Below are 18893 nucleotides of genomic sequence, written 5' to 3'. Positions count from 1 at the left end.
CAAGTGAATGAGAAAAAGAGACATCCAGAGGGACAGAAAGAGAAGCAGAGGGTTGAGTTAATTGGATGGAGGACAAGAAGCAGGGAGAGGAAACGTAGAAGAGAGATGGCACAAACCTGGAAAGAACAAAAGGCTTTACAGCGGATGAAACAAAGACAGAGAGAGAGAATCATGTGCAGAGGTCAGGTGAATTTCAGCTTCCAGGAAACAGAAACTTCAGACTGATTAAAGATTCGTGCTTCCTGCTACTGTTCCCGCCTGCAAAGATAGAGGTTTCCATTCGCTTAGAGGCAGAGCTCAACACAGAGTAGCCATCTTGGTCACACCTCCACTCCAGTATGTTAGTGCAGGCTATCTAAACTAGTCCTGACCATCATGAAAAGTGCTAGTAAATTTTGTAAAGTGTTCCCAAAAATATCCTTTTAAATCAACTTCCTTCCCCACAGGACGGTGTGGTGGTGCACCATTCTGGTGGTGCATTATTTTTCTGTACATTTCTATTCAGATTTGTCTTTAATTTAACACCTCCAACTCATATAGTATACAGTATAAATTTACTCTTATTTACAATTCACATTAAAAAATATTTTCTAAAAAATGAAACATAAAAAGTGAAGAAGAAAATGTGTGCTACTGGAACAAACAGAAGTAGTATTTCACTTTTAAATTAGCACAAACCTGCAGCGACTGATCGGTAAACATGGATTCGTTTAACTAGGACTTAACCCCTTCCCTAAATGTAACCAAGTAGCTTCTGTGCCTAGACTCTACCACATCTTAACCACAGTGCTGTAGGATCATGAGACACTCATATGCTCATTTTTGGAACAATCACATGGATCATTTTTGAGATACTGATAAACAAGTATCTGTGGGAAATTTAAAACAGATGCAGAGACAGACTCTGTCGCTTTACATGGTATTGATTGTTAGTGTTTGTGGTTAACTCTTAGCGAAATGTGCAATCCTTAGCTTTTTCCTGGGGTTTATCAGCAAAAAATATTACAAAGGTATCTGGTGAAGGCTCACTCACCTTAATAAAAACCAAATTAAGAATTAATTAAGGAGAAAAATGTAACAAATAAATCAGATGACTGTCACTAAGAAAGACTAGTGTAAGCATTTTATGTCCAAGGAAGTTCTACCTAATCAAATATTTCCAGAAGTCCATCAATCCATCCATTTTCTTCCGCTTATCCGGGGCCGGGTCGCGGGGGCAGCAGCCCAAGCAGAGAAGCCCAGACCTCCCTCTCCCCAGCCACCTCCTCCAGCTTATCCTGGATTATATCCAGCCGAGAGATATAATCTCTCCAGCGTGTCCTGGGTCTGCCCCGGGGCCTCCTCCCGGTGGGACATGCCCGGAAAACCTCACCCAGGAGGCGCCCAGGGGGCATCCTTGTCAGATGCCCGAACCACCTCAACTGGCTCCTTCGATGTGGAGGAGCAGTGACTCTACTCTGAGCCCCTCCCGAATGGCCGAACTTCTCACCCTATCTATAAGGGAGAGTCCAGCCACCCTTTGGAGGAAACCCATTTCTGCCGCTTGTATTCGCGATCTCGTTCTTTCGGTCACTTCCCACAGCTCGTGACCATAGGTGAGGGTAGGGGCGTAGATCGACCGGTACATTGAGAGCTTCGCTTTTACACTCAGCTCCCTCTTCACCACAACAGACCGGTACAGCGTCCGCATCACTGCAGCCGCTGCACCACTCCGTCTGTCGATCTGCTTAAACTCCTCCAATTTGGGCAGGGTCTCGTCCCTGACCCGGAGTGGGCACTCCACCCTTTTCAGCCGGAAAAGAGTGGAACTGCCTCATGGTGGAGTGCCTCTCATTTCCAGAAGTAAAAAACTATTTGGATTTCGCCCTGACACTGAGGAGCTTATAAGGTCATTGTAGGCCACACTGTGGAACATGGATCTCATAAACGTCTCATAAACACTGAATTGGCAGCAACTTTTTATTTTGCATGTTTTACTTCTGTCTTTTGCTTTTTTTCTTTAAACAGTGACTGTGTCACCGATCCACTTTTTTTTTTCCATGTAAGACCGTTACACCATCTGACATCATGACTCACATTATCACCATGACTCTTTTATTCGAGTTTTCTGGAATTTTGGTCACCTAGAACAGCGTCATTGGTAAATGCCCATTTTACGCTACATAAACACATGAGAGCAAAACCACATGCGTGATCAATACAACACACACATTGGCTTGACACAGTTCTCGTTTTCTCCTGCAGTCTTTACTACTGTCTTGTCTCACACATGCACACACAGAAGGTGAGGAAACCAAAGGAACAGATGAAGCTGCTGTCAGCAGCACCTGCTCCTCCTCCACAGCTCACAGTCCTCCCCTGATCCCTCTTGTTTCTTCCCCCTTTTTTTCTTTGTATCTTCATCGCTATTCTCCCTTCTCTGTTTCCTTTTGTACTCTCCTCTCGACTCTCTTTCCAACTTCCTCCTCACTTCACCCAACCACCTCCCTCAACAGTCTTATTTCTTTACCGCCGCAGCCTCTTTAACCTCAACGCGGGGTTACAAAACATTAACAAAATCACACGAGGTGAACCATATAATTTGCTGGAAAAAAAGATTGGAAAAAAAAGCTGTATTTCTTCTACAACTACTTTTGCTTTTCCTTGCAATAACTTTTATGTTCTCTTACAATACTTTTGGTTTACCTCGCAGTAAACTTTGCACTGCCTTGCATTAAATTTTGCATTTCTTCCCTGAGCCATACGAACAGCTGATATGTCGCTTTAGTCCAGTTGCAACACACCACAAGTTCAGGGAAAGGCATGAACGATGATGTGACGCTCTACATAAAGCATTTGCTGCCCATTACTCTGTTAAACATGTGGATCCCTGACGCTACGCAGCCACTGGCTGTGAGCACAGCTGCGGCTGCTCAGCCTTTTTTGCACAGCAGCCACAGCTTTGCATGGGGATGGATGGTTATACTGCTCAGACTGCAAATGTGCTTGAATTATTGTATTAATTAGACCATGGTAGCTGTACTGTGGCTACATTTACTACTTTTTAATAATTTTGGCTGATAGCATCATTAAGCCGCAAAGGATTTGAATCAGCAGTGCTTTAGAGATGACCTACAATTGACCAAAAACACTATAGTACTACACACACACATACAACCCCTTTATGTAATTGGTTCCGATTCCATAAATTAATGTTTCGCAAGCCTACCATTACTTTATAACACAGTATAGGAAGCTAGGAAACACATTAACATTTGACCTGTACACTTAGAGAGAGGGGTCAAGAGGCAACTGAAAATTATGTGAATTAACTACTAAAACATTTGCAGGCACCACACATCAGACTACTTGAATACCTCAGAAGATTTCAAATGCATTAGTACACTATGACTAGATGGGCTACCCAGGTGTATTTATAACAACTGAAATATTTTTTTGATATTTATTTCAAGATTTTCATCCATGTTATTTTGTGGTTCTTAATATGAACACCTGTCTCAATAAGCACTGTGGAACAGACTCCAGCTCTACTGTCTTGGATGGCAGATATTGAAAGAATAGTGCTCAGGCTGAGTCTTTTGAAGGCAAAGTTAGGGAGGCAAGAGTTTGTGCAGAAGGGGGACAGTGGATATGTTGGACAAAGGATGCTGAATACGGAGCAGCAAAGCAGGAGGAAAATAAGGCGAAGGTGACAGAGGTATAGGGTGAGATGGAAGCACACGATTTACTGTAAGTCGTGTAGCCCAAAGAATAAGGAGACTTGGAGAAGCAATGCCAAGAATTACTGAAGCTGTTGACTGTCCCATCGCATTTCCCATGACAGGTGCTTCGTGTTCTTTTGGCTTATTGGATTTGGCACTGATCTGAAGCTCTATTCTTTATACATCTATTTGCACTGGCACAGACTTTCTGCTAAAGAGTGACACAGAAGATTGTTAAAAAAAATAATACAATAATACAGTTTAGAGGAAGGATGGTGGACATGGCTTGAATCAACCGGCCAACTGAGGTCTTTCTGTGTGGAGTGTGCGTGTTCTTCCCATGCTAGGATGAAAAAAATCGATGGATATGATGCGGTTTATTTTTCCTCTATGTGTGGAACTTAATGCAAAAAGAATTACAGCCACAAACAAATTAAGTGGAGTTGTTAGTCAATTTCTCAGTCATGAGGAATAAGAACAGGAAAACACAAAATAATCAGAGCATTATTTTGAAAGGAGAAAGAAGTGTTTCTTTCTTCTCTTCCAGCGTGCTAAACATTTTGATCCCTTAGCTCTCGAGGTCAAATTGTTCAACCTCAGATGTCCAGCGAGGGGAGCCGTCACACGACTCAGCCAAACACAAAGAGGAGAGATTCAGGAATCTGCATTTGTGCGACTGTGTGTATTTATGAAAGAGAAAGAGAGGGAGTGAGAGCGTGAGAGGCTGTTGTATTAAGCCTTTGTTTTTCTCTCAACAGTCTTTCTTTGTTTTAATGTCTTGATGTCTTTTGACCTCCGCCACCCTCCCTCTTTCTCTCTTTCTCAATGGCTTTCAGTCATTTCTGGTTGACAAAAGCAGGAACAGTTTCCATCCTTCCCTTTCACTTCTCTCTCCATCTCTCAGTTGGAGAGAATCATGGGAGGAGACTTTCTCTCGGCTTTTCGTCCTTCTCAATCCTTCACTTTCTCACTCCTCTGCTCTCTTTTAATCTTTCTTCATTTTTCCATTTTCACATCTTTCCTTTCCCACTCTTTCAATTTCTTCCTCGTACTCTATTTCTCTGTTTCATACCTCACTCCCTCCCTCTCCTCCATCATCTATCTCCTGTTTCTATTCATTCCTCTCTTCTTTTCCCCCCTCTCTTCTCTTCTCTCCCCTCCTTCCGTTGGTAGTAATCATCCCTCACCTTTTTCCCCATTTAAAGTTACACTTTCTGTCGTCTGTAGTTTTAATTAATCACGCGACTCGTTAGCGAACTCTCCCCCTCGACTGTTAATTAATCAGGTTTCTGGCTTAATGAACAGTCTAAACTCGTTAAACCTGTTTCGCTCTTAATTAGACCGTTAGCTCGGGGGTCTAACACTCCGACAAGACTATTATCCACTACTACGCCTTAATGGCAGCCGCCGTGAGTGTGTGCGTGAGCGTGTGTGTTAAGATTACCTCACTCTCTAATGGGGCTACTCAAATATTTATAGGGCAGGAAGCTGAATGGGAAGAATGATAGCGCTCAGGGAGACAGCAGACACTGAGGGAGTACATGAGAAGACTGATGCTGCCTTCAAGTGCTCCACGTAAGTTCCAACTTCCGGCCTCGGAAGTTGTAAAGATATGAAAAGCCCGAAGGGTCACAACACACCTCTCCTCCTTCAAATGTAATGTGGACATCAGGTTGGACTGGTGAGTGTTTCTAAATTAACGATGGCGGTTAATAAGACAACATCACCCCACTGTTGGCTCACAGAAATATATTTGCATGGCCGTTATTTGCCCACATATATCAATAAAAGATGGCAAGCATGCGTGGCACAATTCTGCTACAGCAATAAAAAAAAATCAACAAGGGTAATGCTTTACTCTGTTGGACTGATGCTCGTGTTTACGAGGTTATCTGCTGACCACAAAGGTGTTAACATAGCTGTGTACTGTGTGAACAGAGTGTCCAGTTATTTGTCCCGTGATGTCTAATAGAAACTCATAAAGGCCTTTTGTATGTTATACCAAAGGGTGAACTGATAAATTAAGTTAGCAGGCAGTACTTACCTGCAAGGGAGATTACAATTAAGGAATTATCTTAATTATCTGAGGTTGCTAGAGCAGTTTATATGAGAAAGTGAATAGAAAAGATGGATAATGCGACATCACTCAGTAGTTTGTGACGTTCCATCTTGAAGCCTCAAGCACACTCCTTTGAATTTTACACACACAAACTAAAATAAAGTATCAAAAAACATAAAACACCATTTTGAAACCTCACGTGATGACAGAGCTGGAAGTCCATGAGAGAGCGGAGTGCTAAGTTAGCAGCTAATGCCAAATGTTAAACGCTGGCCTAGTTAGTAAGCTTCACTCACCAAAACTGGAACGCCAACTTATTTAATGGGCTTTTAGTCCAATTAAACACTCAGCAAGCCATATTATTGGTCAGATAATTGCATTAAATATGCTCCAAAAGGTAGAAATAACCACAAGCAGTCACACTCCTAATAATCCACAACTCTAAGTCTTAGTAATTAAGAACATAGTTTAAACTATAAGCCATAAAAAGTACACCCCAGTAAACTCACGAAGAGACTGAAAACCGTTTTTCATGCAAGCCTGTTAACATGTTTATCTCTGCTATAAATTTCAGCACTTTAACATCAGAGTCCGCGAGGGCTGACTCACTTTTGAAGCCAGCATCACATGCAATTAATAAGAACCAAAACACCCTCCGTTAGGCTCTATTTTAATAAAATCATTACCTGAAAACTCTTTAAATATAATAGTTTTCACCAGACTAGCATGCTTTAACTAGCAAGCTTGGGCAAGGAGAGGATGCCGTCCATGAGTTTTCTACTGGGGATGTTTGGATAGCAGATTCGGTCTCAGTCTGAGAACTAGTGTTAATTCTAAAAGCCTTGTTTCAAGTTTACAATGGGAAAAATTGTTTTCAGGAGTCTGAGTGTAACAGAAGCATTTTGCTAACACACCTATCAGGACATTGTGTGCATGTAGCCTTAAGGTCTGAGCTGCTGAAAGTTCTCACATTCCCTCTGTAATTTTAGACAAACACAGTAATATAAAGTGTCAAAACTTGTAAAAGACAACACAGAGTATGCTAAAGTATCACAGCAATAAGCACTGGAACAATCTGCTGAGGACCATTGGATGTTTTTCCGCTTGTTTGGCACGGGAAAGGTTGGGAAATTTACAAAAACACAAATCTCAGTGATTTAGAGCTGTAATTTAGATCAGATCTGAGTCCTGAATGGTTGCTTCGTCCTTCAGGCGAATCAAAACAGCTCTGCCAAGGGAATGAGGTAATTCCACTTGTTTCCAATTCACTTCACTTGTTTCAAGAATTTTCTGGCAGCAAGTGTAAGGATCTTAATGGAAGAGGAAGACAAAGGCAGATTGCTACATGTAATTAAAGAGCCGAAATGTGTGTAAACTGGCACGTGATTGAAAGTAAGTCATGACACAAGTGGCACAACATTGGAGTGACCTCACCCCCATTCAGAGATTTCCCCCTTCGTGTAGAACAAATGGGACTTTAAGACCCTTAATTATGTTAAATGACTGGTTGACGGTTATCTTTAGCGACACAGGAGGCAGAATGACAGGCAGCAAATGAGAGAGATGGGAGATGACGGCATCTCTGTGGTATCTGGCTGGGGAAAGTTGGAGCGATGACATCACACTGTCAAACACACACACACACACTCAACACAAATCCACAACGGAGAAAAAGCATGAGGTCAAGGTGTTGTGTTACACTGATGAAAAGCAAGGGAAGACGAGGATAGGAAATGAGAGTTAGGGGAGAGGGAGAAATAACGTGAGGGAAAGCCGGCGAGAGAGCGAGAGAGAGGGAGAGAGGGAGAGATGTGCTCTGGCTGCTAAAGAAAGAACAAAACAATAAAACAAGAGAAAGAAGAAAGATGAGGAAAAAGAGGTCAGCATTAAGTCAGTGTTGAGGGACTGGGTGGAACCAGATGGGAAACACATGCTGTGAAGCACACACAGAATGAGTGTGGGTGGAGCCTAATGATGATGACCTATTGACACCAGATACATGAATGACACCCTTCCTCTTTACTTCCTCTCCTCCTGTCATCTGCTCTTAAAAGAAATATCCATCTGAACTTTAGCACTATCAAGCCTGTGGAATTCTGGGTATCTGAGTCCCTCAAGAATTTTGCAGCAAGCCCCTTCAATCAGTACTGTAACTTCACAAGAATGCTGCATTCAAGTCACATGGGAGAGGGGGTAAATAAGAGCTTCCTCTAAGAAAACAGTGAAGTTTCAAAATGAGAATAAAATAAGGAAAGACTCCCCAGCCTACTAAATACTACTCAAATAATTCTATATAACTGCTTTGAATTATAAATAGTAAAGAAAACACATAGTTTTAAGTCACATGACTGGAGCTGAGGCCTGTTTGGAAGAAGGCACTGTTCAGAGCTGCTGGACACTAGTTACAAAGTGACAGAGACAAAGTGCTTAGGTATTGAAAAAAAGCACTTGTATGAATGTGTGTGTGTGACAGAGTTGCAGTGAATAACAGTTACGAAAAACTCTGTTCAATTTTTGTTTCTGTTTCAAGCTACAAATGTTTAAAACATTAACCAAAGGTAAAAATAAAATCAAACTGCGAGTTGTGATCACCAAATAGCACATGCTGCAGCAATTTCAATTACTAACAACAGCAAAATTCCTGCCAGAGCTTAATTTTAGCAATGTTGGAAAACCCTTTCCTTTGTTACTGCTGTCTAGATGATCACATACGAAAATACAGAGAGTCATATATTTCAATCTGGAGTTGTAGATCGTTCTGCTGTTTGGGGGTTGCAGGGTAAAAGGGCCAGGGGCTGCTGTGAAGAAGGACAAACCGATATGATTTAGTCCTGATGTTTGCACTGCAGGTTTAAAGAAATGTTTTCACGTGCAGGGCTCTACTCTTTGTAATAGTTGTGAACTAAGTAAATGGCTACTTACTGCACCTGACTGAAAAATTATCCAGCACTAGAAAAATCACCTATGAGTAGAGGAAAGCTCATCCTTTCCTGAGCTTTCTTGTAATGATGTGATGTCACCTAAAACTCTACTTATCATGTCATTCCATGTTACGTTACTGGATAACAGAAACATTACAACTGCGGCTGACTTAGGACTTAGTTTATTTCTATTATTTATTTAGACTGTGTATGTCAGTGTTGAATACCCAAAGGTAAAGAGATAACACTTCTATTTCACCAGTTTATTACCGTCATATCAATAATCTCCACAATTGTAATTTTCAGTCTACTGGCTACATTTACTAGTATTAATTGTTAGTAATTGTTCATATGGCTGAAACCTGCTTATTTTTCAATTCATTAAACATTGAAAAGACATGATTTGGTTTACCATTATTAAAAATGTTTTATGAATTGAAACTTAAGAAACTCGGAGCTGCTGTTCTGGTCTCAGATGTGAACTGACAAAGAAGAGGCCACAATAATAAACACCCTTATACAGTTAAAGAAATCTAAATGGTTATGTGTGGTCTAGCTTAAAGCCACATTAAAAATAAATTAAAAATATCGAATTATTTACCAAATATCTGGAAAACTGTTTACATGACCTTAACATATAACCCTATTTGGTAAAGAAGGTACTCTGTGGAGATCTGATCAGGTCATTTCTGGATGTGCCAAACACAAAACAACTGTAGAAAAGTTTCGCACGTCACAGTCAAAACAATTAACTCACACCTGCTATTGAATGAACACCTTGTGGAATTCAGGTGTCCTGTCAGTGTTGGTGTTCACACAGGAACGTGTGCGGTCTGTTTTTGTGGAGTGCTACTGGGCATATGCATGTTTGCATGTATGCTTTCTTAATCTTTGCATGTTGTTACCAGTGTGCGTAAGTATGTCTGGGTGAGGATGAAACAGCATGACACCTACGTTTTATTGTCTTTCGGAGCCACTGAAGCGTGAATACCTGATTGTCTCCATCGTGCAGAGAAGCCAGCCCTCGACACCTGTGGCCGTCACACTGCGGTGAAGGTGCCAACGTGTGTGTACACGCATTAAACAATACACACTCTCACACACCCACATAGATAGTATGTGATGATGGGCACAAATGACAAGTAAGGTACAGTTCATCCACAGCCTGTGCGATTAGTACTTTTTATAATAATATAATGCATTAGCATAAAATATCCAACCTTTGCAAGCGACTGCTGGGTTTACATTTCAAAGCCCGCAGCTTTTCACATTGATGACATATCGGTGCAAGATCCAAGAAATGAAACATGTTACAGTACAAACTCCTGACCAACACTGAAACCTGAGTCTCACTAACAGTATGCACCAACAGTTCTTCATCCGGGTGGTGTTAACAGTTTGATAAAATAGACAAAGAGTAAATTTATCAATGCTCCTTGATTATTTTAAAGTGACTGCATCTTTTCTAGTCTAGCTGACCACTCAAAGTATTACTACAAGCAGATTAACAGAAGCGTTAGTTTCAGTTAGTTTTCATTTTAGCTTACATTAAGGTTCACATGAACATTAATTACAACTTAACCTGAAATATATGCTTTACCCTGCATGATTTGGCAGGGTGACGTTTTGTCGTAGCTTACATAGCAGTGAAGAAAACAAAAATAGCCCTACTGATTTATGCTCACATGGCAATGACAGGGCTGACACTACTAATGTATAAATACATTTACTCCTTTTTAGCAAGAAAGCAAAGTAAATCAATCCTACTGACAGCTCAGTTTGTACAGAGACGCTTGATTTCCGTCAAAGACAGAAGTACTCACAGTTTTTACTTCAGAGAGAGCACCGTTCTACTTGAAAAAACCTTCTCCTCACATATAAGGGCTTGAACAACCAGACCCCTCTTATCTTAAAGACCTCACAGTACTGCATCACCCCATTAGAGCTCTTTCCTCTCAGACTGCAGGATTACTTCTAGCCTCCAACAAATACGTTCTAGAGTATTTGTTGGAGGCAGAGCCTTCAGCTTTCAGGCCCCTCTTCTGTGGAAACAGCTTCCAGTTTGGATTCTCTACTTTTAATTAGGCATAAAACTTTCTTTTTGATGAAGCTTATAGTTAGGGCTGGATCCTGAACCCTCTTTTAGTTACACTGTAAAAGACCTAGGGTTTGTTTATACACCACTCTGCATTTAATCATTTGTTATTAATCTCTCGCTTGTCTTTTGTCTTGACCCGGTGCTCTGACCTGAGCCTGGCTCTCCCGGATTTTTTTTCCTGTTAAGAGGGAGTTTTTCCTTTCCACTGTTGCCAACTTTTTGCTCATAGAGGGTTGTCTCATTGTTGGTGTTTTCTCCGTATTATTGCAGGGCATTTATCTTACAATAATGCACCTTGAAGCAACTGTTGTTGTGGTTATCCATAAAATTGAATTGAACTGGAAAAAAGTACCAAATGAAGCAAAAATTAAAAATTAAACAACCTTAAGACACTTAAGGTTGACACTCAGGTGATAGACAGTGATTTTTAAACTGCATTTTGAGCCTCCTTGAATACAAATAAAAATATCACATCGTAATTTCGTAGTTTATCATATTTCCCTCAACATGTAATGAAGTAGATGTTTCAGAAGTGGAAAACAGTACTTGTGTAAAACTTGAGTAATTGTGATTTTTGTGGTGCAAACAGCAGATTTCCATCCAGCTTTCCCATTTTTTCCTGTCACCACACATCACAGCGAGCTATCGCCTGTTACATCACAAATCCGGATCCATGTTTCCTTACAGCTCAAACGTGTAATCAGGTTCCACAAAATAACACATTAAATCAAGTTCCGTCTGATTCTGCTTGTCATGCCCAATCACAAACTCAGGACCACGATCCCATTAAAGTGCTTCAAACGCTCTCTGCCACTGCTGTGATCCCCTGCATCATCACATGTGAAGCTGTCCGTGTGGTATTTGCATGGGAATAATTTGGGATTTTCCACACGTGCCACTGATGTGGTCCCTCTGTAAACACACTGAAAGAACTAAGCAACAACCACTAATCATATCTGGTCGGAGAGACGCTGCCAGCTGCTTCCCATGTCAGGTGTCGTCAAGGCCGTTTGTACGTCAGCACATGTATGCTCACCCCAGAGAACCTCTTTTAAATCTTCCACAAACATCTTACATGTGGCAGGATTTTTTATTAAAGCATGACATTTTTTTTTCCCATTTAAGGAAACCTAAGCTGCTCCTACATTCAATTTTATTACAAACACATGCATCGCACAACGAAAAAAAACCAGCTAAAAAACCAGCCTATCCAGTTCTGCAGGATACAAATACCTCCACAGGTGTGACTAGTTGTGATCATACAGAGCATCATGCACATTCAGACAGAATAACAGACGTCTCCTCTGTAAGCTTTAAGTCAAACAGCTGACTCGAGGTTTACTTCAAATGAGTCAGTGGTGGATTCTGGGAAAGGGTTGGGTAAGGATGACCATGACTGATGGGAAATACATCTACACACACCCAACACACACACACACGCACAGAGTCCCAGATTGTTATGTATTTTATTGCTTTGGCAACACAGTAGTGACAGCCGTGCCAATGATGGATGTTTGAATTGAACTGAACAGAGGGGGAGGAGAGGGGGAGAGAGACACACACACACAGAAAGATTAAACAAAAAGTGAAACACAAACAGAATTATATTCAAAAAAATAACCAAAGGTACTGAATACTTAGAGACCTGTTTTTTTTTTTTTTAATAGTTTCACATTTCAAAATAAAACCACACGAACTGGGCAACAGTGGAGAAGAGGAAACAGATGCAGCTTTCTTTTCAGACCCTGTCACATGTGTTCTTCTATACCCGCGAGGACCCTCAGTGACATGTCCAAGCTTCACCGTCTGACCTCTAACCCTTAACCTTAAAACTGAAACTTCTAAATCAGGGTTTTAAATGAAGGCGAAAGAAGTGCAAGAGCACATGGTCACACTGTTGCATGCAAACAAGAATAAATATCTTCTAGATTTACAAAATTATCCATTACCTCATGGAAAAAATGAAACACTTAAAAACTTAATTTTCTGCTGATGTGCAAACCCAAAGCTTAAGTGATTTTAATGGCACTAAGCTATTATCATTACATGTTAACACAGAAACCAAACCAGCCTCTAGGCCCGCACCCAGTGCTGTGTTTCTGGGTCAGCTGCAAAATTATTAATTCCTTCTAAACCCTGGACCAGTCCCCAGTTGGTCAAAAGAAAACTCAAAGATGTATTTCTAACACATGTAGTTATTAGCAGCTTTTTTGATCTTGAAGTTCTGATCGTTTTTAGAAAGATCTGACCTGAAATGATAATCGCTCCTCGTGGAAACCCTTTCAGTGTCACCAACATCCAGTTACATATCCAGCCAACTTCTTCTTAACACAAATTTCTGGATTTCAGAAAACTCCCTCATCACCGCAGAATAAGGAAGTGGCTCAATGACATCATTTCTGATTGACCAATGACTGAAATGGCGTGATGTCCGCTTTGCTGTAAACCAGCTGATTTTTCATGAAATGTGGCTGTGCTGCTTGACTAGTTACACATTTTTATTTACCACATATGTGCCAGCACCATTACTGTACTTTTCTGTTGTATGCTGATACAGTTTAATAGAGTACAACAAGGCTGCTGTACAGTACTGACCCTCGCCCATTATTCATTCCATGCTACTGCGCGCTCAGCAAAATGCTGAAGGTTACAGCTGACTCAAGAAGGTGCTATAGTGGGAAATAGTCAAATTAAAGCATCCCACAGTTGTCTGCAGTGCACTCCGAGACTCAGTCTCTTGAGTCTCAATGAAAAAGGCACAAAATATTTTATTTTTATTCGGGCAATATAACAAATACTTGTGCAACAAAAGATCAGCAGCATTACAAAGTAATTACCCTGTACTGGCAACTGTAGCAGTGTACAATATTACAAGTACAATATTTTTCTTTGTATTAGAAAATGGTAGATATTAAAGTACATGGCTTTTGTAAGCTAGCATGCCTGGAAAGTCTTGCATGGAAACAGAAAAATGGGCTGGAGCTTTAAAAATAATTCTCAGATAAGACTGGACTGTCCTTTAAAGCCCACAACAGGCTAACCAATCAAATCAAGGAACAACGAACTATAGTCAGCCCAAAAGGGTGATCATGACAAAGAGGATGAAAAGCTTTAAAACAGACAATTAGTGGCATCTTTGAAAGGAAAAAGTTCCTTTCTTCCCACAGACACATATGTAGATGGAAATATAGATACAATGTTATACAACCACAGCCAATCAGAGCAAAGTGAAATAAAACAACGTGTTTCAGACAGTTAAAAATTGATTAATCAGATCTCGAGATAATGCAAAACTACTTTTGTCTAGTAGAGTCCAACAATAAAAATATGCATCCCAGGACCACTTTAAATACTTTCCACCGCTGGTATCTGTGATAGGTGTTTGGAGATGTGCCGACAGTGATCATGACAAAGAGGATGACTCAGGTCTCCGAGGCCTAGGTCCTCATCAATAGTAGGAAGTAACTCGAACCCTATGGCCTCAAAAATCTTTCCAAGTAACACATGAGACACTATTTATATTTTTCCATAGAAGTCGTTTTTATTTTTCTCACAAATACACGGACGGGGGTTTGGCTTAGAATTACTCTTCATGAGACCTCAAAGGAATAATCAGTCAATCAATCATCATTTTAATATACTGCCCTGCATGTTTTTTCCCCTCGTCATTCTGGCTTGGCCAAAGTACATTTATAACCCTGCAGGGTTCCCAAGCAGGATCTAATTATCTAATTATGTCCGTTTTGACCTCGAGAGTGGCACGCATCTCCTCTGTCCTTGAAGTCGCCGTGCCCCATCTCTCAATTTGGCATTCAACCAGCTGATATTTACATCCCTTAAAAAGGCCTGGACCTTTCAAGGAAACAGGACGCATTGGTTGTTTTTCTTGCTCTCTGTAAACTCCTCTTTAGGGCTACTCAGCATGTTCAGCTGAGTAGCCTTAAACATTGTTGTCATCGCTGTCAAGTTTGCTCAGATCTTAATTGACAGCAGATGCTCGCTTGTTCTAAATCTACAACAATCTGCTGCTTTTTACGAGTTAATATTTTCAATACTCACAGCTAGTTTAAAGTTACTATCCCAGATGTCTGCCACCTGTTTGCTTCGCGTGCATTTCCCCTCTCTGTCCGCATGCAAACATGTATTTCCATTTAGGTCGTTGCTGTGCATGGGGGCTGCGAAAACAAACTGGATTTATTCTGAAGTTGATATCAGCGCAGCCGGACGCCTGCCTTGCCGCCTCTGGAGGTTGTCGGGGCAACTGCATCCTCACTCCCCGTCAATAAACCGAGCGTGGGTGAATTTACCCCTGAATTATTCTGCTGTTTAGCTCTATCTAAATACTGCGGTGACCCGTAATTTGAGCCAGTTCAAATTGTTTGTCATTGCCGTTTATTTTGCACTCTGGACCTCAAATTTGCAACAAAACTGCACCAAACAAACTCTCGCCTCACATTTTGCCGGTGAATCACTGTCTGTTGCGTCATTTGATCTCTTGTTTCTGTATGTTTGGATTATTGTGAGCGAGCACTGTGTTGATGAAAGCCACATTTCCCACTGGGGAGAGTAAAAAAAAAAAAAAAAAATCCTCGAAGCCTCGACCCCGAACACCTCTTTTTGCTTTTGTTACAGTGCAAGCATTACCCAACTGGAGCAAAGCAGCTGCAACAATATCAGAGCAGAGACAGAAAAGCAGGGAGGGAGTAAGGAGATAGAGGGATGGAGAGGGAGAGAAAGAGGAGGTCAGCGAGGTTCTATTTTTATCTTTCCAGAGTCGGGTCTCAGCTTGAATGGACGTAAAGAAGAATCGTGTTGAAAGGCGCGTGCACGCAAATTATTTCATAACCTTGGCACACAGCAGGCTGCTGAAAGCCTCTGAGTGTGTGTGTGTGTGTGTGTTTGAATGATCAGAAAACACTTCATCACATCTTCGCTGTGACATAACCATGGCACATCTTCTCATTGCAACATTTTCTGTGGTGCTGTTTTGTTTTTTTTTCATGGTGTCTTTTCATGTTTTGGCTTGTTAATCTTGTGCTGGCAATGTTTAGAATGCTCTGTGTGTGTGTGTGTGTGTGTGTGTGTGTGTGTGTGTGTGTGTGTGTGTGTGTGTGTTAGCACGTTGGGGCAGGTAACGTATTATTTTACAGCTTTCTAAGATACTTTCTCTGTCTGCCAACCGCAGTGTCTGTGTCAAACCAAAATCATCTCAGCTACCTCGGGTGATGGTAATTTGGCTCCCTGGAATGTGTGTGTGTGTGTGTTTTATATTTGACTTCTAGTTCCATTTCTGTTTGTGGTCACATTGTAATTTTGTCCTCTCCTGCAGCTCTAATGGTTCACATTAAAAGAATTTTCCTCTTTTTCACACTAGTTGGCCTTAATAAACAACACAGAAACCAGTCGGCCAGTTCACAAACCAGGCGCTCATAAAAACACCAGAAACACTAGAAAACAAGTGTAACCAGGTCAGGAGGCTATAAAACCTGAGAAAGCAAACTCTACATTATGATCCATAAAGACATTAAAAGGTTATCAATAAGATAAGAGAAATAACATGTAATCAGAAAGAAAATAAAGTGTAACAATCAGAAATAAAGTTTGAAAAGAAGACAAAATAACATAATACCACAGAAACCAGTGTAACCAGGGCAACAAGAGCACAGAAACTGGAATAACTCGTTCTGCAATATTAACTGTAAAAACAGAACTTTTACAGAGATCCATCAACAAGTACAGCACCACCCTGCATTGCTGTGTAACTGAAGCATCACGGATCCCAAACTAATCGGCGTATCGGCATCATGTCCACACAAAACGCAGGACACGGCCCAACCAGCACGCTGGATCGTAAAGCAGTCAGACAGGATGTAACCACCTCCGCTGCGCTCTGAAACACAGTATTTCCAGTGGCTTGCAATGAGCAGCGGCAGTCTGCTGCAGCGTCAAACACAGCTTGCAGCTCCAGAGATCTCATGTAAATTCTATTGAAAGTTGAAAGTTGATTGCTCTGTGACGAATGTCCGCTTGGCCAATAGAAACAAGGCAACTAGCCATCAACAGGCAGAGAAGGCAAAACAGAAGCTGATCTGAACTGACTGAATACAATTCTGCATTTTCACTGAGACCACAGGAAAGCAGAATTATATCTATTAGTTTTGTAAAGTGTGTCACAGCTTAGAAACCCAGGGTTGTAATCACATTTTAAGGCTTGTGGTTAGTTCTCACTGGCCAACTTATAGATTTACATGTACTCCATGCTCAAGCCAGAGATGAGCCAATCAGTATGAGATTCACAACAGTAGTGAGTTTCTACACTTGTGGTTGGATTTTACAACACAGCAGTAAAACAATGATCTTAACTCTTTCCCCCTAAAGACGACATTTAACGGCCTCCCCAGTACCCTCAGTGACGAGTTTTGACACCTCAGCATATATAGGTTGTGCAATTTTCCAAGAGTAGCGCTATAAAAATGTATAGGCAGAGATCAACCTCTCTAACAATTCTGAAATATGTCAGAAACTTCTCTGTTCAGAAAAGAGAAACAAGGGTTACCCCTAGTAGGTCTCCAAAGGGAAAGGGTTACATTTACAGATTACAGAGGCACGCACCCAAGGAGGAGGGCGATTGCCCGCACAGCCTCTGCTTAATTTAGCTCCACGTGAAGGTCAAACCTCTGCATAAGATCTAACAACAGCTCAAAGCTCCAATATTCAGTCCCTTTGAGTCTTCTGGAGAATGACATGTGATTGGAAATTCTCTCAAAATAAGATCCTAAGTTTTTTTGTATTTCTCTTCTAATTCAGAGAGATTTGCGGCTGAACGTAAACCTGTTCATCAATTCTTCAGAAACTATTCATATTTTTTTCCTATATAATTCAGTGTCACCTTGCTCCAAAACATACGGTCATGGTTGGGTGAGGAATAGTTATCACCAACGATTAACTAGACCTCAGAGGGTTAACGCAGTCATCGTCACTTCAAATGCCAAAATAACAAAATAATGTTTTGCTATGGAAAGTCTTTGCAATGTCCCTCCGATCTGACTGTATGCAGGTGTTTACAGTGAAACTTAAAATTCTTTCCTCAAGGAAATTTCCTTTAAAGCAGATTTATGTTCTTTCTAAATGCAGCATTAAATGTTAAACATGCTGCGTGGAAAATCCAAAGGTTAAAGACACAAACCTGAATTACCCTGACTATTCAAACCTAAAATGTGTTTGTGTACAAACGGTTTGATAAGTGGATGGAAACAAAGCCTTTAAGGAACATTTTTGGCCCAAACACACTGCTCTGATTCACACCGGTGTTTATTAAAGGAAAAACTCATCATCGCATCTACAAAGCCCACGTTATGCAACACAAACCGCACAGTCCACTGTCCAGAAAAAAAACCTTGGAACAACTAAAAGTCCATCATGGAATCAGGATGAGATGGCGGCACGGCTTACCTTTCGGTCTGCGCTCTGTCAGATTGGTTCTAACGGGAGTCCCCACAGAAAGTGTCCTTATGTGGCCATCCTGTGAGAAAACACACATGACAGTGATCGTTAGTGTGAGATCATTCATTCAAAAAACAAACAAACAAAAAAAATAGTTGTGACAAGATAACTGGCTATAAAAATATCAACAATATTTTTCCATGATGCATGGAACATGTTAGCCATGAAAATGTGTAACAAGTTTCAGTGATCAAATGCTGTACAAACATCCTGTAGCATCAGCAAAGGGCCCAAAAGGTTTGTCTGTCTGCCTTTTATGTATTTCCAGGTGTGAAATCATGACTCTTTATACTGCTCATGGCTGCTGTGCCGTTTTTAAGTTTGTCTTTTTATAGAGTTTATTCATACTTGTAGATGTAATCAGAGGGTGTGTGTGTGTGTGTGTGTGTGTGTGTGTGTGTGTGTGTGTGTGTGTGTGTGTGATTGGAGGGGGCGGGGGTTGGTCTGTGTATTTTTCTGAGAGAGTCCAGTCACAGGAGTAACAGGAAATAAACAGGATGCGGTGGAGGAAGTGGTCACAGGAGGTGCGAAGAAAAAAATCCTATCCCTTTTTAGTGTTGTAAACCCAGACAACAGGAAGACACACTAGAAAATAGAAGGGAGGAAGAAAA

General features: G+C 41.0%; 1 protein-coding gene across 3 annotated transcripts in view; it reads right to left on the bottom strand.

Annotated features, from left to right (window-relative positions):
- Nucleotides 1–18893, bottom strand: part of hivep2a (HIVEP zinc finger 2a) — a 117671-nt gene that overhangs the window by 44876 nt on the left and 53902 nt on the right. For all 3 annotated transcript variants that reach the window (XM_005452402.4, XM_005452403.4, XM_003446649.5), the window contains one exon: nt 18232–18301. The gene's annotated coding sequence lies outside the window, so the exon portion shown is untranslated. The remainder of the gene's footprint in view (nt 1–18231; nt 18302–18893) is intronic.

This window comes from Oreochromis niloticus, linkage group LG15 (genome assembly GCF_001858045.2).
Source record: "Oreochromis niloticus isolate F11D_XX linkage group LG15, O_niloticus_UMD_NMBU, whole genome shotgun sequence".
In the NCBI taxonomy this organism is placed as follows: domain Eukaryota; kingdom Metazoa; phylum Chordata; class Actinopteri; order Cichliformes; family Cichlidae; genus Oreochromis; species Oreochromis niloticus.
Note: the sequence above shows the minus strand (reverse complement) of the source record. Positions and strands in the feature narration are given on the sequence as shown.